This window comes from Hyla sarda, chromosome 13 (genome assembly GCF_029499605.1).
Source record: "Hyla sarda isolate aHylSar1 chromosome 13, aHylSar1.hap1, whole genome shotgun sequence".
NCBI classification, from domain to species: Eukaryota; Metazoa; Chordata; class Amphibia; order Anura; family Hylidae; genus Hyla; species Hyla sarda.
The window spans coordinates 8,559,076-8,582,944 of NC_079201.1; the positions used below are offsets into that span (position 1 = coordinate 8,559,076).

The window sequence follows — 23,869 nt, forward strand, 5'->3', positions numbered from 1 at the left end:
GTTTGTCAGGTGCAAGAACTGTTTGGTGCTCTATATCCAATTTAGTGAACTTGTTCCATCCTCTAGTAGTTCTTGCCCCACTACAGTGCAGGGTTTCCACTACAATATTGCTGGTAGATCTGTAATATTGGAGAAAGGTATTCCTCTTCTGCCAGGTGTCAATTTGGGGAATCCTCCCCTAAGCTCAGCATGTTGGTACAAGAAGTAGGATTAAACAACTTGGTAGATTTAAACAGTGATTGTAATAAATACAACCACAAATCCCAAAGCACAACACAAGTGCAATACTGTATACGTTCTCCCCTAGCGCCATAGAATTGGGCCTTGGGTATATGATAGGCCTGGCTGGAGTAATTGGCTACAAAAGCCTCAAAGGTAGTGCTGGGCGGTATGTCCAAATATGTGTATCACGGTATTTTTGTAACTTAAGGCGGTTCCACAGTATATAACGGTATTTCCCCCCCCCCCCCCCCCCAAATCATGTGACCCACGAGCGCTGTTCTGCTCCCCCCCCAAATCATGTGAATGCAAGCGCTGTTCTGCCCCCCCCCCCCAATTAATTATCAGCACAGCGGGGTACTACTCAAATGCAAGCGCTGCCCTCCTCCTCTTTGTTGCGGGCCACCGGCGCTGGAAATCTATACTGTATGCCAGTGGTCTCCAACCTGCGGACCTCCAGGTGTTGCAAAACTACAACTCCCAGCATCCCCGGACAGCCAACGGCTGTCCTGGCATGCTGGGAGTTGTAGTCTTGCAACAGCTGGAGGTCCGCAGGTTTGAGACCATTGATGTACGCTGTATCCCTATGCCCGGGCTACAAAAGATAAACAAAATAAACTTTAACTTACCTACGTCAGCCTCACGCTGGGGATGGGAACGTCTGACAGCCATCAGCTTATCACCGGCCGCAGCGATCTCCCGCCCCGGCCGGTGATAGGCTGAGCCCACTGTCATGTAAGAAGCCTGCTCCTTACATGACAGTGCGCTCAGCCTCAGAAACAGCGTGAGGCCGACGTAGGTAAGTTTATCTTTTGCAGCCCAGGCATAGGGATACAGCGTACAGCAGTGATCTCCAACCTGCCGTTGGCTGTCTGGGCATGCTGGGAGTTGTAGTTTTGCAAAACCTGGAGGTCCGCAGGTTGGAGACCACTGGCATACAGTATAGAGTTCCAGCGCCGGTGGTCCTCAACAAAGAGGAGGAGGGCAGCACTTTCATGTGAGTAGTACCCCGCTGATAATTGGGCTGATAATTGATTGGGGGTGGGGGGAGCAGAACAGCACTCGCAGGTCACATATGATTGGTTCCCCGATGTGGGGACAGCGCAGCGCTGGATTGATAATTCATTCATTCCCAAGGGGGAGGAGCCCAACCGGTATTGTGGTATGGGGAAAAATTCATATCTTGCAGCACAAAAATTTCGGTATTCGGTATGAACCAGTATACTGCCCAGCCCTACTCCAAGGGTGAGTTTAAAAAAGGTTGAGAACCAGTTCCACCAAACACACATAACTGCAACCCGCAACCCACACTGAGAGAGCACTCACCCTATAATGTTGGCAGCGATACAATAAACACAGTCCATTATTAGGTCCTAGTTTCCAGGAATTATCATTGCACTTGGTGCTGGTTTTACAGTGCAAATGCTCTGCTTTCCTCTTCCCTATTTTAGAGGTGCAGTAAGGCACCAGTGTAGACCAATATATCCCATAGCACACTATTGATTATAGTGTGTCTTCTGTATTAGCAGATATATTGGATGGTTGCTGAGCTGTAGTAAAATAATGGTACACAGCTCAAGGTGCCCACCCTACTTACTGATGATAACAGGGACGCTTTATAAAAGCAACAACTCAATATAGAAATTTTTGGTGGGTTTGTGGTCATATTCAGTCACAAAAGCAGTATGAGCTGCCTGATGGATCCTTCCAATAGTAATCTATACTGATCTGCACAAGATCCTCACACAGGTCATCAGAAGATTACGCTGTCAGAGCAATTGTCTGCAAAATGTTCTGTTTCTCCATTTAGCCTGGCCAATTCTTGACCATCTTGAGCCCTGATGTTTTTCTTCTCTTGACACTCTTTTGTTGACCATTTAATATCATAATCTTATATGGAGAATATCCGGTCAATGAAGCACAAGTATTACTGACTGCATAGGTATGGGATAAGTATAGGCAGCGGGGGCGGGTGGGGGCTATCCTGCTGTCATGGTCCACCCCAATTTTTCTTTACTATTGGCCAGGTGGTGTTGGTTGGTGGGCTGCTGGGCGGCCCTTGAAGTGAGACTGCTATAAATAAACCCCCCTTATGAGTTGCCAACTCATCAGTTCCGGACAAGCTGCCTGCCCACCCTGTTTTTCTTTTTCAGAGTTCCGTTTAGGTCACACTTTGTACTGTTACATTTTATTGTATTACTCTGTACCTCCATTGTTATGCTTTGTAAAATTCCAAGCTTGAACTGCTCCCAAGTCCTTCAAATTTCCACCGATCTATAATAAACGGCTTGGTTTAAGTGTGCATAGACCAGAAAGTCTATGGAGCCCATGGGGGGGGAAGCACCTCTCAGCTGTGCTCTTTCCCCTGCTGGTTCTAATGATCAGTGAGGGTCTCAGCACTTATGTAGCACTGTTTCCATGACATGTCTGAAGTGTTTTGAAATTATATTTACAGTTTAAGCCCAGTAAACAATAGCATTATTATAGACAGGACTATGTAGAGGAAATTAAACTCAAGATCGTCTGCAAAGTAAACACAATCTGGGGAGTATTGTCCTAAGAGACTGAGATTATCTGATAAAATGCAATAAACTTCATTAGCTTCACACATTTATCTTTTAATCTTTGCCAAGTGCAAAACAATGACAGAAGAAGTCATATAACTTCTCTGTATCCTGAGCTATATATAGGGCGGCATCACCCAGTACAGGGTATGTGCAGTAGAGTTGATATTATTTAGACAGAGGTTTAAACCCAGTCATCTCCACCATGAAGGCTTTCACTATTCTCCTCCTTGTTGTCATCGCTAGCGCCTATGGTAAGTGTGTACATTATTATCTTATCTGTCACCCAGACCATACTAGCTCCAGACCATACTAGCTATATGTCCATATATCTGGATCTTTAGGCAGATTTTACATTCTGGATTGATGTAAACATCCTCCACTGCCCTAGACTATCATTAACACTTACATCATCTTCTTTACAGCCCTAGGTCACCAGATATTGGCATTAATGGTCACACAGTTTTCCAGGCTCCAGATCAGCATTACATTTATATGTTTCTAACATTTTGGGATTATGGAAATCTGAGAAGAAGCCATATTAGTTTTCTACCAACATTGTCAGAGACAGATATGACTTCATAAAATAAATATCTATATCAGTATAGTAGTATTAGTATTATACATAGTATATCATGGCTCAGTGATGCTTTATTTTACATTTTGCAGTTGCTGCTCAGGGGCAGAACATTGGAGGTGTAAGTATATCACCATCATATATGTCCATACCATACATACACCATACTGTCATAGGGTGAATATGTGCTCCAACAATAGCAAACAGGTCTTATTTCCTTGGTACAGAATAAATGTAGAAGAATTTGTACCTTAAGAGGTGCATTGGTGGGATTTACCTTGGAACCTGGTCCCTGAGTCCACTCTGCCATGTAAGAAGACTCAGTATGAGACGTGAAAGTAGTTGAGGGGTCTTGTTATAGACTTTAAAAGTCATTGGGTGGTCCCCAGAGCAGTGGCGTTGCGACCCGGGTGCGGGGGGTGCGGCCCGCACCGGGTGACACCAAGCTAATGGGGTGACACCAAGACGCTCCGCAGCACCCACACCCCCTCCCCAGCTACACTGACACCCCTCTATGTGCCCGACCGGCCTCCCATCCGTCAGCACACCCCCCTGTGCTGTGTGTGCGGTGCGCCCGTCCATTAGCAACCCCCCCCCCCCCTTTCAGTGTGCCCGTCCGTCATCACGCCCCCCCCCATCTCACCTTCACCAGTACTGTGCCCGGCCTCCGCTCCCACGTCTGCGCCGGCCTGACGTCATACCGCATGGCCGCGCAGGGGGACGTCAGTTACGTCACTCGCATTGCGCCCGGTGAGAAGGATCGCTGAGCTGGATGGGTGAGTGTGTATGTCTGTCTCTATCTATGTTTGTGTGTGTGACTCTGTGTGTGTGACTGTGTGTGTGTGACTCTGTGTGTGTGACTGTGTGTGTTTGTGTGACTCTCTGAGTGTGTGTGTGACTCTGTATTTGTGTGACTCTGTGTGCGACTGTGTGTTTGTGTGACTGTGTGTGTGTGTGTGACTCTGTGTGACTCTGTGTGTGTGTGACTGTGTGACTCTGTGTCTGTCTGTGAGTGTGTGTCTCTCTGACTGTGTGTGTTTGTGTGTGTGTCTCTCTGTGTTGTGTTGTATGTGTTTTTTTTTTTTTGTGTGTGTGTGCGTGTGTGGGGAGACTTTGACGCATTGTGGGGAACCTGCAAGGGAACCTGCGGCCTAATGTGGGGAGTCTATGCTACCTAATGTGGGGAGTCTATGCTACCTAATGTGCGGAGTCTATGATACCTAATGTGCGGAGTCTATGATACCTAATGTGCGGAGTCTATGCTACCTAATGTGGGGGGTCTATGCTAGCTAATGTGGGGAATCTGTGCTACCGAATGTGGGGAAACTGATACCTAATGTGGGGAATCTGTGCTCCCTAATATGGGGAAATTGCTACCTAATGTGGGGAAACTGGTACCAAATGTGGGGAATCTATGCTGCCTAATGTGGGGAAAAGATGCTACCTAATGTGGGGAAACTGCTACCTACCCAGCGGCACCTCCATCAGCAGATCCTGATGGTGGATGATGGCGGTGCTCCTGCCAGGAGGATGATCCTGCCGATGGATGATGGGGGTGATACTGCCAGGGGGGATGGCCATTAGCACCCTCATCATCCTTCAGCAACACCCCCCCCCCCAGTAGTAGCACCCCGATCATCCACTAGCAACACCACCAATACCCCCCTCCCGTGGTAATAGCATCAGCTAACGGATGTTAAGGGGTGTTACTGCGGTTGTGGTATTATATTCAGAGGGTGCACTGTATGGCAACGTTATATTCAGAGGGCGCAGTTTGTGGTAGTGTTATATTCGGAGGGTATAGTGGGTAGTAGTATTATATTCAGAGGGCGCAGTTTGTGGTAGTATTATTAGAGATGAGCGAACTTACAGTAAATTCGATTCGTCACGAACTTGTCAGCTCAGCAGTTGATGACTTATCCTGCGTAAATTAATTCAGCCTTCAGGTGCTCCTGTGGGCTGGAAAAGGTGGATACATTCATAGGAAAGATTCTCCTAGGACAATATCCACCTTTTCCAGCCCACGGGAGCACCTGAAAGCTGAACTAATTTATGCAGGAAAAGCCATCAACTGCCGAGCCGAGAAGTTAGTGACGAGTTGAATTTACTGTAGTTTGCTCATCTCTAAGTATTATATTCAGAGGACGCAGTGGGTGGTAGTAATATATTCAGAGTGTACAGTATGTGTTGGTATTATATTCAGAGTGTACAGTATGTGATAGTATTATATTCAGGGGTACAGTATGTGATAGTATTATATTCAGGGGTACAGTATGTGGCAGATTTATATTCAGAGGGTACAGTATATGGTAGTATTATATTCAGAGGGTACAGTATGTGATAGTATTATATTCAGGGGTACAGTATGTGGCAGATTTATATTCAGAGTGTACAGTATGTGTTGGTATTATATTCAGAATGTACAGTGTGTGGTAGTATTATATTCAGACGGTACAGTATGTGGTAGTATTATATTCAGTGGATACGGTGTGTGTATATTCAGAATGTACAGTGTGTGGTAGTATTATATTCAGGGGTACAGTATGTGGCAGATTTATATTCAGGGGTACAGTATGTGGCAGATTTATATTCAGAATGTACAGTATGTGTTGGTATTATATTCAGAATGTACAGTGTGTGGTAGTATTATATTCAGTGGGTATGGTGTATGGAAGGTTTATAATCAAAGAGTATAGTGTATAGTAGTATTATATTTAGAGGATACAGTGTCTGGCAGGTTTATAATAATAATTGTTTTCATATAGAGGATGAGAATGCACTGACATAGTGAGGAGACGTCTGGGCGTCACATTCTACAGACAGAAGTTTTAGCTGGACCAGGCGGTATGTACCATCTGAATTAGATAAGGGAAGACTGTAGAGAAGACGTCACCTGTAGTCACTGATATCATTGAGTATTCTCCTCACTATAGAGAAGACGTCACCTGTAGTCACTGATATGATTGAGTATTCTCCTCACTATAGAGAAGACGTCACCTGTAGTCACTGATATCATTAAGTATTCTCCTCACTATAGAGAAGACGTCACCTGTAGTCACTGATATGATTGAGTATTCTCCTCACTATAGAGAAGACGTCACCTGTAGTCACTGATATCATTGTGTATTCTCCTCACTATAGAGAAGACGTCACCTGTAGTCAGATATCATTGTGTATTCTCCTCACTATAGAGAAGACGTCACCTGTAGTCACTGATATCATTGTGTATTCTCCTCACTATGTCCTATCAGAGCTGTAGTCGCTTGTCAGTTCTACAGTTATGGTCAGTGAAACTACAACTCCCAGCATAACCTCACCACTGCATAAAGGGGTACTCTACTGGAAAACATTTTTTTTAATCAACTGGTGCTACAAAGTTAAACAGATTTGTAAATTACTTCTATTTAAAAATCTTAATCCTTCCAGTACTTATTAGCTGCTGTATAAGCGATTCACAGGAAGTTATTTTCTTTTTTAATGTATTTTCTGTCTGACCACAGTGCTCTGTGCTGACACCTCTGTCCATGTCAAGAACTGTCCATAGTAGGAGCAAATCCCCATAGCAAACCTATCCTGCTCTGGACAGTTCCTGACATGGACAGAGGTGTCAGCAAATAGCACTGTGGTCAGATTGGAAAGAACTACGCAACTTCCTGTGGAGCATACACCAGCTTATAAGTACTGTAAGTATTAAGATTTTAAATTGAAGTAATTTAAAAATCTGTTTAACTTTCTGGCACCAGTTGATATAAAAGTAAATGTTTTCCAGTGGAGTACCCCTTTAAGTAATTCTGGGAGCTGTATATTTCAATGGTGAAAACTTCTTTAACACTTTCCCATTCTGTGGCAACTGGTATATCTGATTATTATACTGGAATTTCTCACAATGCCCTACAACAGTGGTGTCTGTCACAACAAGCTAAAAACTTACTGGGGGGAGGGGGGAGGTATGGGGGTGACACCATTTTCTACCGCACCGGGTGACACCAACCCTAGCAACGCCACTGCCCCAGAGGGAGAAACCTGTCATCACTTCCATACTGCCTGAACCAAAATCATTGGGGTGGTCCCAGGTGGCTTCTTCCCACCCCTCGGGCATTGTATGATAGATCACTCCTGATACACAAACAGGATGAGATTTATCAGTCAACGCCAGCGGGGGAGGGCAAAGCCTCCAGGGACCACCCTGAAGACTGATGGTGCAGGCAGCATAAAAGTGATAACAGGTCCCCTTTAAATGATTGTCCATGATTAGAAAAACAAAAATACTTTCTTCCACAGATCACACCAGAGCCTTCAAGTTGTGTGTGGTATTGGAGATTAATCCCATTCACTTTAATGGAGCTGCAATACCTTACATAACCAAATGACAGGTGTGGCGCTGCTTCTATGTAATACACAGCCCCTCTCCCAATACAATTGTTTCGGATCAGAGAGAACATGGATACTGACAGTTTTACCCCTTAGATTCAATAGTGACCACAGCACCTCCCTCTGTCCCCCCACAGGTGCCCACATGATGCTGTTGTAAGGTTAAGATGGGTTACCATAGCAGTCAGACCTTATGCCAGTCAGTATATTGGGGGAAAACAATGATTCAGCTTTGGTGAATGAGGCTTTATAAGATGATATATTCAGCTCTGCTACATCTGAGAAACTCCTATTCCACCACCACCAGTCTGGGCGTATTTCAATTAATGGCAAGATTTTCTTTTTAAACAAAAGTTACAGAAGTGACGGTGAAGGTGTCCAATACCTTATTTCTATATTCACAGGCAGGAGGCGGTGAGGCATCAGATGTAGGTGGCGCTAATGGCCAGGGTGCTGGACATGTTGGCGGTGGGAGCAGCGGTGGCCAAATTGGTTCTGCCCTTGATGCAGCTAATGGTGCAGTTAGCGGTGCGGGTGGCAAGTGATCTCATTCTCTGTGCAGGTAAAATTTGAATACTTATATGTAATATATATTAGAATGGGACATTTAGAAATGAAAGTAAAGTATCCACTAATAAAGAAAAGCTAAATATTAAAAGCTAAATATGCTCCTGGGCTGAGGGTTGTATAAAAATAATAGTTATACAACACTCACCTCCTCCGCTCCCCAGGTGTGGAGGACCAGGGGAGATGAGTTTATATAGTATGTTTACTATTACAACTCCCAGCGAAGAGCAAATTTTGCTTTTGCCTGGGCAGCATCCCAGTATAACATGACCGGTATAACATCTGTGAGAAGGTTTCCCATCCCCTACAAAAATATCCCGATGAGTTGCCCTTCATTGAACTCTTTGTAATGTGATGTGAGAACTTGGATTATTGCCGTCCTTTAGGGGATGCTATGAGATTTTTTCTTGCAATAGCCCCAAATGTGACCATAGGCCGGGTCTGGTATTGCAGTTCAGCCTTATTTAACTGTATTATTGTCCCACGAAAAGTCACATACACAACGAGGCCCCATTTAGAGTTAAACACATCTACAATAACTTCAGCTGAATCTGAATAAAACAGATCGGAAGTCGATTAGCTTAGTCTGAACAAATTAATTCCTGTTATCTGACAAAGTCCAGAGATCTCCTAGGACTGTGTTCATTTTTAATGACCGATCTGATAGATTCCCATTTGGCTAAAGTTACTGTAGATTCCCTCACCTCTGGTTCCATATTTGATGTCTACCCTCATACTCCATAGTGAAGAATATTATAGGTCCTTAGTAAAAGGGGTTGCACAGAATAAGAAAAACTTATTCATGAACATTTCCTCACCTCACACCCTTACATTGATCTCCAGAGGCATTTATCTTCAGGGCCTCCATAGTGACTGTAGTACACATGCTATGCCTCCCCCATCTTGATAAGTATGGAGTTTTCTTGTGAGATCATGTTCTGTACAATTCCTTACTATATACACTGCTCAAAAAAATAAAGGGAACAACACAATGTAACTCCAGGTCAATGACACTTGTGTGAAATCCCACTGTCCACTCAGGAAGAACACGGATTGACAATCAATTTCACATGGAACAGACAACAGGTGGAAATTATAGGCAATTAGCAAGACACCCCCAATAAAGGAGTGGTCCTCAGTTCCTATGCTTCCTGGCTGATGTTTTGGTCACTTTTGAATGCTGGCGGTGCTTTCACTCTAGTGGTAGCATGAGACGGTGTCTACAACCCACACAAGTGGCTCAGGTAATGCAGCTCATCCAGGATGGCACATCAATGCGAGCTGTGGCAAGAAGGTTTGCTGTGTCTGTCAGTGTAGTGTCCAGAGCATGGAGGCGCTACCAGGAGACAGGCCAGTACTTCAGGAGATGTGGAGGAGGCCGTAGGAGGGCAACAACCCAGCATCAGGACCGCTACCTCCGCCTTTGTGCAAGGAAGAGCAGGAGGAGCACTGCCAGAGTCCTGCAAAATGACCTCCAGCAGGCCACAAATGTGCATGTGTCCATTCAGACGGTCAGAAACAGACTTCATGAGGGTGGTATGAGGGCCCGATGTCCACAGGTGGGGGTTGTGCTTACAGCCCAAGACACTGTGCAGGACATTTGGCATTTGCCAGAGAACACCAAGATTGGCAAATTACCCACTGGCGCCCTGTGCTCTTCACAGATGAAAGCAGGTTCACACTGAGCACATGTGACAGACGTAACAGAGTCTGGAGACGCTGTGGAGAACGTTCTGCTGCCTACAACATCCTCCAGCATGACCGGTTTGGCGGTGGGTCAGTAATGGTGTGGGGTAGCATCTCTTTGGGGGGGCCGCACAGCCCTCCATGTGCTTGCCAGAGGTAGCCTGACTGCCATTAGGTACCGAGATGAGATCCTCAGACCCCTTGTGAGACCATATGCTGGTGAGGTTGGCCCTGGGTTCCTCCTAATTCAAGACAATGCTAGATCTCATTTGGCTGGAGTGCCACAGTTCCTGCAAGAGGAAGGCATTGATGCTATGGACTGGCCCACCCGTTCCCCTGAATCCGATTGAGCACATTTGGGACATCATGTCTCGCTCCATCCACCAACGCCACGTTGCATCACAGACTGTCCAGGAGTTGGTGGATGCTTTAGTTCAGGTCTGGGAGGACATCTCTCAGGAGACCATCCGCCACCTCATCAGGAGCATGACCAAGTATTGTAGGGAGGTCATACGGGCACTACTGAGCCTCATTGGGACTTGTTTTAAGGACATTACATAAAGTTGGATCAGCCTGTAGTGGGGTTTTCCACTTTAATTTTGAGTGTGACTCCATATCCAGACCTCCATAAATTTGATTTCCATTGATAATTTTTGTGTGATTTTGTTGTCAGCACATTTTTATGGACTTAGTCAATGAATTTGGGAGCTAGAGCCTCACAGTAATGGTAGAGAATACTTTTAATGGGGTATTCCAGGCCAAAACTTTTTTTTATATATCAACTGGCTCCGGAAAGTTAAACAGATTTGTAAATTACTTCTATTAAAAAATCTTAATCCTTCCAATAGTTATTAGCTTCTGAAGTTGAGTTGTTGTTCTCTGTCTAACTGCTCAATGATGATGTCACGTCCCGGGAGCTGTGCAGTTCCTATGGGGATATTCTCCCATCATGCACAGCTCCCGGGACGTGACATCATCATTGAGCAGTTAGACAGAAAACTTCAGAAGCTAATAACTATTGGAAGGATTAAGATTTTTTAATAGAAGTAATATACAAATCTGTTTAACTTTCCGGAGCCAGTTGATATATAAAAAAAAAGTTTTTGCCTGGAATACCCCTTTAAGGCTACCTGGATACTATTGAGCCACAGCTCCAGTCCACAGGAATACACTGGGCTGTATGTGATCCTGTGGACTGCAGATGTCACTCAATAGTTCAATTCCCTTAATAGCTACATACATTTTCAGTATGGGGGGGGGGGGGGGGGGGTAAATACTTCTTGGGACTGATTACACCCACAAGGTGACCCCATCCCAAACAGATGTATTTTTTCACATGAAATATGGAAATCAGCTCCTAATCTTCTTTTTGTCTTCCAGGCACCACAAGGAATCCCTGACCATGACCGGCCAAGTCCTCAGAATTAATTTCCCCCCTTATGATTTTGTTTCCTCTTTTTCCTGATTCTTTATATTCTCTCTCCATGATTTCTCTTCCTTTCATGTCTCACAACCAATAAAGTAGAAAACATCTACACATCGTGTCCTGTGTTCACTTGGTATAACCAAATGGTCATGTTGTTCTACAGGATTAGAACAAGATGAGAAGTTTTGTCCAGAAATAGCGCCACAGCTCTCTATAGGTTACATAGGCGTGCGCAGCCTATTGCATTAGGGTGTGCACCCTAAAGCACAAACTCACTCCGCACTCGCATGTGTGTGTTTATGTATGTGTAGCTATGTTAGCTACAGGATTCGAGCAAGATAGGAAGTCTACTGATGACCCTGGGAAGGAGAGTAGTTTTTTCAATAAAGGGAAAAAAACTAAATTTAATCCACCAGTTACACAAGGCAGTAGTATAGACTCCTTTGTCAAAGCCGTCACAAGAGACGTAAAAGCTATGATATACCCGAATCCTACCATGAATCTCTCCAGTCAAGAACTACAGGCACTAAAACGGTTAGAAAAAAGGGAGGATATTACTGTAATTCGTGCCGACAAGGGGGGGGGAGTGTCGTAGTGCAATATACATCAGAATATATGGAGGAAGCTGTCAGACAGCTGGCTGACACTGAGACATACACCCCCTTGTCGGCCGACCCAACCCCCAAGATTCTTAATAATCTGAAGTCATTCTTGCATAAATATGTTACTAGAAAGGTTATATCAGAAAAAAATGCTGAAAAATTATTACCTGATATTGCAAAACAGCACGATGGTACCACTTGCCAAAAGTCCATAAATCGCTGAGCCGACCCCCAGGCAGGCCAATAGTAGCTGGGATCGGCTCAGCGACCGAATTTTTGTCTCACTACCTAGACTGGGTTCTTACCCCATTACAAACAACTATATTGTCACATGTAAAGGACACTAAGCATCTTCTTCAAATTTTAAAAGAAGTTCATGTAGAAGGAAGGAGTAGTCTATGTTCGATAGATGTCACTAGCCTGTATTCCCGTATTCCCCATGAGGCGGGTATACAGGCAGTGAAAGAGTCTCTCACACAAGCTAATGTTTCTGAGAATATGCTTGAATTCGTGCAGAGGGCCTTGATTTTGTACTTCACAATAACACCTTCATGCATGGCGAACAATGGTACAAACAGAAGACCGGCACCCCTATGGGAACACCGGTCTCCTGTGCCTATGCAAATTTATTTTTGAGTAGTTTTGAAAATCGGTTTATATACAGTACCACCAATCCATATCTCCCTTTCATAAAAATGTATTATCGCTATGTTGACGATATCATCCTAATATGGACCGGCACGCAAGCTTTATTTAATGAGTTCACAACATACTTGAATAACAATAGCGTGAATATGCATTTCACCAATAACTATGGAGGCAAGACTTTAGAGTTTCTGGATCTAAAACTCCTTATTGAAGGGAACTGCATAATTACTGAAAATTACAGAAAAACAGTAGCTAAAAACACACTGCTACATTTTAATAGCTCCCACAGATTTATGACAAAAAACAACATTCCATATGGGCAATTTATTCGCCTAAAAAGAAATAACAGTAAAAATGAGACTTATGTAACACAGGCTAATGAGTTGGTAACAAGGTTAAAAAAACGCAACTATCCTGATGATGTAATAAATTATGGTAGAAATAAAGCAGAGATAACTAAGAGGGAAGATCTACTTAAAAATAAAAATCCACTTAATAAGTTGGAAAATCTAAAAGAAAGATTCACCTTTGTATTCCAAAACACTCCAATGAATCCAGTGATAGAGCGAGCTATACGTAGAAACTGGTTTCTATTGGAAGCCGATGAGGATTTGAAAAAAAGAGCAGAAAACAAACCACGTATTACATACAGAAAGAACCTCACCATAGGAGATAAATTGAGAAATAAATCTAAGAGTAGCAATACATCAGCGAAAAAAGAAACCTGGCTTAGTGACATCACACCTAAAGGTACCCACCAGTGTAAAAACTGCAATCAATGCAGATATTGCTGGGAAACTAAACACGTAAGGCTAGGAGCAGTCTTTTATACTATTAAAGAGTTAATTACCTGTCGCACGAAAAATGTTGTCTATGCTATAATATGTCCCTGTGGCTTCTTCTACATAGGCCAGACGAAACGCCAGCTCCAGATGCGTATTAGGGAACATTTTTATACCATACGCGCTGGAAAGCCAGGAGCGTCCCGTCTGCAGGCCCACGTAAGAGAAGCCCATAATAATAACCCTGATGTACTACGCTTTGTAGGCTTAGAAAAAGTGTCGTGTAATAAGTATGAACGAATAGAATCGAAATTATTACGAGTGGAGACACTATGGATCATTAAAACTAATGCCACAGGCAACATAGGGTTAAACGACAAAACGGAGCTCTCAGCATGCTTCTAACTATCTTTGCTTTTAACACACCTCCCCCCTACCATGTCACCTGATCATATGAGAGATGTTCAGGTGCATGATAGGTGAAGCACTAGGTTCACTTGTATATAAGGCAGTCATAGGCAGTATGGGTCATGGCCGGACGAAGCACACCAAGTGTGCGAAACTAGAGCTCGGTCGCCACCACTTGTCCCCCCACTCCCCTCTCTTCTGTACCCCGCATGTGAGTATGTCTCAATAAAGAAGACCCTGCAGCCACACTGGTGAGTGCCGATATTTTCATTTCTCTTCACTGATATCATGAACTTTGCTTATTATAGTATCTGAGCACCACCAGAGGCATCACAGCTACACCAACTCCCACCTGCCATTCCTAATCCAGCACACTCACGCAGTGCCGCACTACCTCCTTTGTGAATAATATACAAATCTGTTTAACTTTCCGGAGCCAGTTGATATATAAAAAAAAAGTTTTTGCCTGGAATACCCCTTTAAGGCTACCTGGATACTATTGAGCCACAGCTGCAGTCCACAGGAATACACTGGGCTGTATGTGATCCTGTGGACTGCAGATGTCACTCAATAGTTCAATTCACTTAATAGCTACATACATTTTCAGTTTTAGGGGGGGGGGGGGTAAATACTTCTTGGGACTGATTACACCCACAAGGTGACCCCATCCCAAACAGATGTATTTTTTCACATGAAATATGGAAATCAGCTCCTAATCTTCTTTTTGTCTTCCAGGCCCCACAAGGAATCCCTGACCATGACCGGCCAAGTCCTCAGAATTAATTTCCCCCCTTATGATTTTGTTTCCTCTTTTTCCTGATTCTTTATATTCTCTCTCCATGATTTCTCTTCCTTTCATGTCTCACAACCAATAAAGTAGAAAACATCTACACATTGTGTCCTGTGTTCACTTGGTATAAAGCTGGGACCCAAATGGTCATGTTGTTCTACAGGATTAGAACAAGATGAGAAGTTTTGTCCAGAAATAGCGCCACAGCTCTCTATAGGTTACACAGGCGTGCGCAGCCTATTGCATTAGGGTGTGCACCCTAAAGCACAAACTCACTCCGTGCTCGCATGTGTGTGTGTTTATGTATGTATATATACATATACACACACACACACACACACACACACTCTTGCTTGCATAGTGTAGGAGGATTGGATCCAGGGCCAGTTTTAGTCTTAGCATGGCCCTGGGCAATATCAGAAGTGGGGTCCCAAAAGTCGTAATAGTGCACTAATCAGATTAGCACATTTTTGGTCACAAAATACCATAAAAAATATCTAAAATGCAAAAAAAAAATGGTACCGATAAAAACTACAAATCACAGCGCTAAAAATGACCCTCATACATCCCCATATACAGAAAAGTAAAAGTGCTATAGGGATCAGAATAGTACCATTTTATATTATGTGGGGGAACTGTACTATTAACCTAATGTGGGGGAACTATACTGCACCTAATGTGGGGGAACTATACTGCACCTAATGTGGGGGAACTATAATGCACCTAATGTGGGGGGACTATCCTGCACCTAATGTGGGGGAACTATAATGCACCTAATGTGGGGGAACTATACTGCCAACCTAATGTGGGGGAAATATATTTCCATCCTAATGTGGGAGATTTATACTGCCAACCTAATGTGGGGGAACTATGCTGCCAACCTTTTGTGAATACAAACATATAAAATTGTACTATTCTGATCCCTATAGCACTTTTATTTTTCTGTATATGGGGATGTATGAGGGTAATTTTTAGCGCTGTGATTTTTTGTTTTTATTGGTACCATTTTTTTTTGGGCTTTTAGATATTTTTTATGGTATTTATGGTGACCAAAAATGTGCTAATCTGATAAGTGCACTATTACGACTTTTGGGACCCCACTTCTGATTTTGCCCAGGGCCATGCTAAGCCTAAAACTGGCCCTGGATCCAATCCTCCTACACTATGCAAGCAAGAGTGTGTGTGTGTATATGTATGTATATATATATATATATATATATATATATATACATACATAAACACACACACGCGAGCGCGGAGTGAGTTTGTGCTTTAGGGTGCACACCCTAATGCAGTAGGCTGCGCATGCCTATGGTGGTATCACAGCTCAGCCCCATATACATTAGTGGAGTCAAACTGCAATACCAGACACATCCCATAGACAGGTGTTCTGCTTAGTCTGAATAAAAGCAGCCAGGTTGTTCTAATCCCGAAACCCAACTATAGTTACTAACAATTTATCCTTTATCTTCCTGTGACCTTTCAGGAAAACCCACAAAATGCGCAGTCTGGGTGGGGATTATATAGACTCGTCATGGACTGGTTCAGTAAGTTTGCCCTGGCAACATTGTTACTATTGGTAAGAAAGCCCTACTTTACATGTATGTAGGCCCATATAGGACAGTCACCACCAGATGCCTTTAGTGCCATCTAGTGTCCAAGGAAAGTCATAGGACTGAACAAGAAAATACAATCAAATACCTATATAGTAAACGATAAAAGTTGCAATACAGATCAGCTGGGAGTAGTAGTTCTTCTCATGTTTTGTCACATGTTAGTGTTCATAGGTCCCCCTAAAACTCTGTAAAACAACTTTAACACTTCCCTGAAAAAACGTGGAGTGTTACAGCTTTTGGTGCAGATAAAGGAATATTTGGTCACTGTACCTTTAAAAGTTGTTTTTTGCAGGCTGAATGAAAAGTCTCTGACATCACCAATTGTTCCAAACTCTGTAGCAGAGCAGTATTATCAGTATTGTTCTTGCTTCAGTGGCCATGTGGTATAATACAAGTAACATCATCTAATGCACAAAGTGAATAAAAAGACAAGTATATAAGGTTACTTTCACATGCGGTGTGTCATGCGTTCTGACTAGATCAGGCAGAGAGACATTATTCTCCATTTTGACCCTGGCAGCCATGTTTAAGCATATCTATTCGAAGATTAACCCTAAATACCGAAATAATATATGTTATTTAATCGAATATAAAATGTGCAAAACACAAACATATATTTTATATTTATACTCAGCATATAATTAGCTGTACACAGTATCAGCCATAACATGTTATTCTCATATTTAAAGGGGTATTCCAGGCCAAAACTTTTTTTTATATATCAACTGGCTTCGGAAAGTTAAGCAGATTTGTAAATTACTTCTATTAAAAAAATCTTAATCCTTCCAATAGTTATTAGCTTCTGAAGTTGAGTTGTTGTTTTCTGGCTAACTGCTCAATGATGATGTCACGTCCCGGGAGCTATGCAGCTCCTATGGGGATATTCTCCCATCATGCACAGCCCCCGGGACGTGACATCATCATTGAGCAGTTAGACAGAAAACTTCAGAAGCAAATAACTATTGGAAGGATTAAGATTTTTTAATAGAAGTAATTTACAAATCTGTTTAACTTTCCGGAGCCAGTTGATATATAAAAAACTTTTTGCCTGGAATACCCCTTTAATAGAGTTTTAGAATTGCACATAGTTATTCTATTGTTCCTCATATTAATGCCTAGTGTTGCATATTCTTAAAGGGGTACTCCGCCCCTGGCATCTTATCCCCTATCCAAAGGATACTGTATCCACACTTGAGTTCCACCTCCTTTCCACACTGTAGTCAGCATTAACTACAAACTCCAACTGAACTTAGACTGGGGCAACTCCTCCCCTACACTATATACTCGTCAATTTAGGGGTTCTCATTAGGCAGACAGGGTCACCTGGCTAACACTGCATCTTTCCATCTTACAGGCACAGTACATAAATAACATAATACACAGTGTATATAATGAATACAATACAATAGTTCTTGAACATAATACAAAGTGAACATTTTCACAGTGGCCAAACACAAAAGCAGCAGACATGCCCGAGTAGATCCGCAGCCCACCGGACAGCCTTTGGTGCGGGGACACCACATTATTCTTTAATAATATCCTGTGCTGCATTATATAAGTAAAAGAAAAATGTTTGCTTCTTTAATTATTTTATGGCATATGCCCCTCTTGTCCTAATTGTGGCCTAAATTGCCTTAACATCTAAGAACATCCTTTTTATGACCTAGATAGGGGAACAGATGTGTCTGTAGGACATAGGGGTAACAATAAGTTAGAAAATCACCCAACTATGGCCGCCCTGGTACCATGTGGGTGATGTAACGTATTGGCACGGCATCTATTTACTGTATCCTCACTTGGTCCTATTGCCTCAGGTGTCTGTGTATAATCCTCCTACTGATCAGGTAAGCAAAATTCTTCTTATTGGATGGAGTACAGAGAAATTCAGCAGAGACAGTCCTTGGCATAGGGTGATCGCCTACAGGCACTGCCATGTGACCAGATGACATTTACCTTTCATTAACGCTTCACTTTATTAGGAAATGTCACATACAGTGTATTGCATTCTACCGCCACCTGTTATATTTTTGACAAAAAGTTTGTTGTATCTTGTTGTATATGACATTGAGTAGATCTCAAATTCCCTTAGTGGTTTATTTAAGATCTCAATAGTGGGCGAAATTACAATATGGCATCCTGGGTGGTCCTCCAGCCTCTGGTGTATCTTTGGTAGGCTGTAGATTACTGCCCGTCTTCATTGAGATGACAGGGATATGTACGTTGTGGTGTCCTAAAGGCAAGTTCTCAATGTGAGGTTATGAAAAGCCTTTGTAGACTAACCTCTAAACAAACCAAACAGTTCTTGAATTGGGACAAAAATGTAGTTCCAATAGTTCACATTCGTGGGGGGATGGGTTCCACTGTTCTGGCACCATGGGGGCTTTGTAAATGCACATGGCCTTCAATTCCAGACACATTCTCTCTCCAATGGCGCTCCTTCCCTTCTAAGCATTGCTGTTCGCCCACAGAGCACTTTACATCTACACATGGGGTATTTATACACTCAGAAGAAATTGTGTTACAAATGTTGGGGGGGGGGGGGCTTTTTTCCTATTAACCCTTGTGGAAAGAAAAAAATTGGGATAACACCAACATTTTAGTGAAAATTATTATTTTTCTTTACAATAACATGCTGGAGTAGACCCCAACTTTACCTTTTCATAAGGGGTAAAAGGAGAAAAAGCCCCCCAAAATTTGTTAGGCAATTTCTCCTGAGTACAGAAATACCCAATATGTGGCCCTAAACTGTTGCCTTGAAATACGACAGGGCTCCCAAGTGAGAGAGCGCCATTTGAGGCCCAAATAAGGGATTTGCCTAGGGACGGACCTGGATGCAAGAATTACACTTGCCTCTGACACCAAAACTACCCTTCGGCAGTGTTTCCCAAACAGGGTGTCTCCAGCTGTTGCAAAACTCCCAGCATGCCTGGACAGTCAATGGCTGTCCAGCAGTACTGGGAGTTGTTTTGCAACAGCTGGAGGCTCCGTTTTGGAAACAGTGTCGTACAAGTCATTTTTTTTTTTATTGGGGGTGGGGGGGGGTGGTGTAACTGTGTAGGGGTATATGTATATGTAGTGTTTTACGTTTTATTTTGTGTTATAGTGTAGTGTAGTGTTTTTAGGATACATTTACACGGGCGAGTTTCCCGCTGGGAATTTGAGCTGCAGCGGAAGATTTGCTGCATCTTAAACTTACAGCGAGAAACTGCAAACCTGCTGTAAACCCCAGCCCATGTAAATGTAGCCTGTACATTCACATGGGGAAGGTGGGGGAGGCAAACCTCTCGCTGTTGCAAAACTACCACCAGCAGGCCCTTTGGCTGTCCGTGCATGCTTGGAGTTGTAGTTATGCAACAGCTGGAGGCACCCTGGTTGCAAAACACTGAGAGTTTGTAACTTAACTCAGTGTTTTGCAACTAGTGTGCCTCCAGCTGTTGCATAACTACAACTCCAAGCATGCACGGACAGCCAAAGGGCATGCTGGTAGTTGTAGTTTTACAACAGCTGGAGGCACACTGGTTGCGATACACTGAGTTAGGTAACAAACTCTGTGTTTCGCAACCAGTGTGCCTTCAGCTGTTGCAAAAACTACAACTCTCAGCATGCAGTGACAGCAGAAGGGAATGCTGGGACTTGTAGTTATGCAACAGCTGGAGGCATATTACTAACACTCCCAGCATGCCCTTTGGCTGTATGTGCATGGTGGGGGTTGTGGTTATGCAACAGCTGGAGGAACACTGGTTGCAAAACACAGAGTTTATTACTTAACTCAGTGTTTCCCAACCAATGTGCCTCTAGTTGTTGCAAAACTACAACTCCCAGCATGCCCAGACAGCCGAAGGACATGTTGGGAGTTGTAGTTATGCAACAACTGGAGGAGAACAGTTTGGAGACCACTGTGTAGTTGTGTCAAAACTGTAGCCCTCCAGATGTTGCAAAACTTCAACTCCAAGCATGCCCAGACTGTCCAGGCATGCTGGGAGTTGTAGTTTTGCAACATCTGAAGGGCCAGATGTTACAGAACTACAACTCCCAGCATGCCTGGACTGTCTGGGCATGCTGGGAGTTGTAGTTTGGCAACTCATAGAAGGCAGCAGTGAAGATCACTTACTACTGATCTTCACTGCTGCCTCCTTACTGTGGCCGATCCCGCCGCAATCGCCCGTCCCTCGCCGTCCTGAAGTGCTCCGGCACCCGCCGCTACCATCTTCCCCCCGCTCTGCCTGGACATCCAGGGGCGGGCAGAGCAGGATTTCAACTTTAACCCCCAGGCCCCAACTGCCAATGGTCGGTAAGTCCTAACCGACCAATGTCAGGGGATTGGAGGTAGTGGCACCCCTGCCCCCTCACTCCTATCCTTCAGGATGGTCGGAGCTGTCTCTGACAGCTCCGATCATCCCTATTTTCCGGCGATCGATTCACCACAGACCTGATCAGCCCGGAATCGCTGTAAATTGCCGATCTGCAATTTGCAGGGTGCTGATTTCCCAGCGCCCAGGGACCGAAAATCCCACGGGCGTACAGGTAGGGCCAGGGGTGTAGCTAGAAACCACAGGGCCCCGGTGCAAAAATTTGCCCAGGGCCCCCCTATGACCTGACAACCCGCTTCCCCAATCCCGGGCGACCCCTAACTCGGCCGCTCAAAGATATCAGTGACTACAGCACTGATGAGACACAGTCAGGAGAATACACAACAATATTAAGTGACTAACAGGCAGGGCCGGACAGACAAAACAGATGCCCAGGCATTTAAGAACAAGCAGCCTATCACCTTGGTTCCAGTTACTCTCAGGCTGTTATAAAGCTATAACTCCCATCATATCTGGAGAGCCTAGGCATTATGGGATTTGTAGTTTTGCAACAGATGGAGAGCCACGGATTAGGGTACAGCATCACCCATCATCACTGCAGAACTAACAAGTGACTCCAGCTGATGGGACAGTCAGGAGAATACACATTGATATCAGAGACCTGAGCGACGTCTTCTCTGTTGTCTTTTCTTTTCTTCTTCATCTGGTCCAGACGTCAGGACGTCTTCCAGCTCCATCTTCTCTGCAGAGTCTCACGCCCAGACAACATAGGTTCTCACTTTGTCAGTAGATCCTCATCCTCTGTATGAAGACAATTATCATTATAATTCTGCTAAATACTGTACCCCAGAATATAATACTGCCACACACTGTATCCCTTGAATATAAAACTACCATCCACTGTACTCCTGCATATAATACTGCCATCTACTGTACCCCCTGAATATAATACTGCCACACACTGCATCCCCTGAATATAATCCTGCCACACTGTACCCCATGAATATAATACTGCCAACTACTGTATCCCTCTGAATATAATACTGCCACACACTGTACCCCCTGAATATAATACTGCCAACTACTGCACCCCCTGAATATAATACTGCCATCTACTGTACCCCCTGAATATAATACTGCCACACACTGCATCTCCTCCTGAATATAATCCTGCCACACTGTACCCCATGAATATAATACTGCCAACTACTGTATCCCCTGAATATAATACTGCCACACACTGTACCCCCTGAATATAATACTGCCAACTACTGCACCCCCTGAATATAATACTGCCACACACTGTACCCCCTGAATATAATACTGCCACCTACTGTACCCCCTGAATATAATACTGCCTCACACTGCACCCCCTGAATATAATACTGCCACACACTGCATCCCCTGAATATAATCCTGCCACACTGTACCCCATGAATATAATACTGCCAACTACTGTACCCCCTGAATATAATACTGCCACACACTGTACCCCCTGAATATAATACTGCCACCTACTGTACCCCCTGAATATAATACTGCCTCACACTGTACCCCCTGAATATAATACTGCCACACACTGTATCCTCTGAATATAATACTGCCACACACTGTACCCCCCGAATATAAAATTGACACCTCCTGTTCCCCCTGAATAAAATATTGCCACACACTGTGCTCTCTGAATATAATACTACCACACACCATACTTTCTGAATATAATACTGCCACACGGTGCCCATGAACGTAATACTGCCACACACTGTACCCCTGAATATAATACTTCCACACACTGTACCCCTGAATATAAACCCTCAAAAATAACCATGCTATACACGGTACCCTCTGAATATAACCCTGCCACACACTACCTTCCAAATATAATAATCCCTCCATTATAATAATAATAATGTAAAACACTGTTTTGTCTCGGTTTAGCTGAATCACACCTGTCTTCCTCCAGACCCCTCTGTCCTCCTTCTGGCTCCTCTGTTCCAACCCCCCTTTCCTCCCAGACCCATAAGTCCTCCTACATGCTCCTCTTCCCCCCTCCCTAGACCACTAAGTCCTCTCCAGGCTCCTCTGCCCCCTCCCCAGACCCCAGAATTCTGCTCTAGGCTCCCCTGCCAAACTCTCCAGACCCCAAAGTCTGACCCATACCCAATCACCTCCTGTCACCCCACATTAATGAACAATATATGTATTTATGTATGATAGATCTGTATGAGACTGGTGTATGTATGGTAGATGTATGGTTATGATATTTGCGTGTATGATAGATGTATGATACATATACACAGCATACACCCATCTATCATACATACACACACCTATCATTCATACATACATCTATCATCCACACATCCATCATACATTCACATACATCATACATCCACACATCATAGATACATACATCTAGTTTACACACATCTATCATACATACACACATCACAAATACACACACATACACGCACACATCTAGCTTACACACATCTATGAAACATACACACATCATACAAACACGGCGCCTCCTACACCCCCCCTCTCCCACACATATGCATAATACATACATATACATGCACATCATACACACACATAAACACATATCATGCATACACCTCGAGATCTCCCCGCATAACACATCTCCACACATCATACATACATCCTTGTACCTTTCACACATCTCCATACATACATCTTGCTTACACACATCTATCATTCATACACACACACCATTCATACACACACATCATTCATACATCATACATACAGTACATACACACGCCGCCTCCCCCCACATGCATAATGCATACATACACACACATCATACATAAGCACACCATACACACACCCGTCGCCTCCATACATACATCATACATACAGTACATATATGCACATTATACATACAGTACATATATGCACATCATACATACACCACACATACAGTACATATATGCACATCATACATACACCATACATACAGTACATATATGCACATCATACATACACCATACATACAGTACATACACATACATACACCATACATACAGTACATACACACACATCATACATACACTCATCATACATACACCATACATACAGTACATACACACATCATACATACACCATACATGCAGTACATATATGCACATCATACATACACCATACATACAGTACATATATGCACATCATACACACACCATACATACAGTACATATATGCACATCATACATACACCATACATACAGTACATATATGCACATCATACATACACCATACATACAGTACATATATGCACATCAA

At 43.5% G+C, this 23,869-nt stretch overlaps 1 protein-coding gene and 1 long non-coding RNA gene across 6 annotated transcripts in view; one reads left to right on the forward strand and one right to left on the reverse strand.

Annotated features, from left to right (window-relative positions):
* The window catches only part of LOC130297721 (urotensin-2 receptor-like), a 645,128-nt gene that overhangs the window by 297,333 nt on the left and 323,926 nt on the right, over positions 1 to 23,869 (reverse strand). The window contains exon 8 of one of the 5 annotated variants that reach the window (XM_056550500.1): positions 13,187 to 13,250. The exons of 2 other annotated variants lie outside the window; for them this stretch is intronic. The gene's annotated coding sequence lies outside the window, so the exon portion shown is untranslated. Of the gene's footprint in view, positions 1 to 13,186; positions 13,251 to 16,526; positions 16,661 to 23,869 lie in introns of those variants that run through there. 2 more of the 5 variants (XM_056550498.1, XM_056550502.1) reach the window with 2 other exon arrangements.
* Positions 2,878 to 11,494, forward strand: LOC130297731 (uncharacterized). Its single transcript, XR_008849661.1, has 4 exons — positions 2,878 to 3,037; positions 3,453 to 3,481; positions 8,136 to 8,293; positions 11,365 to 11,494. It is a non-coding gene; the product is annotated as an uncharacterized LOC130297731 (long non-coding RNA).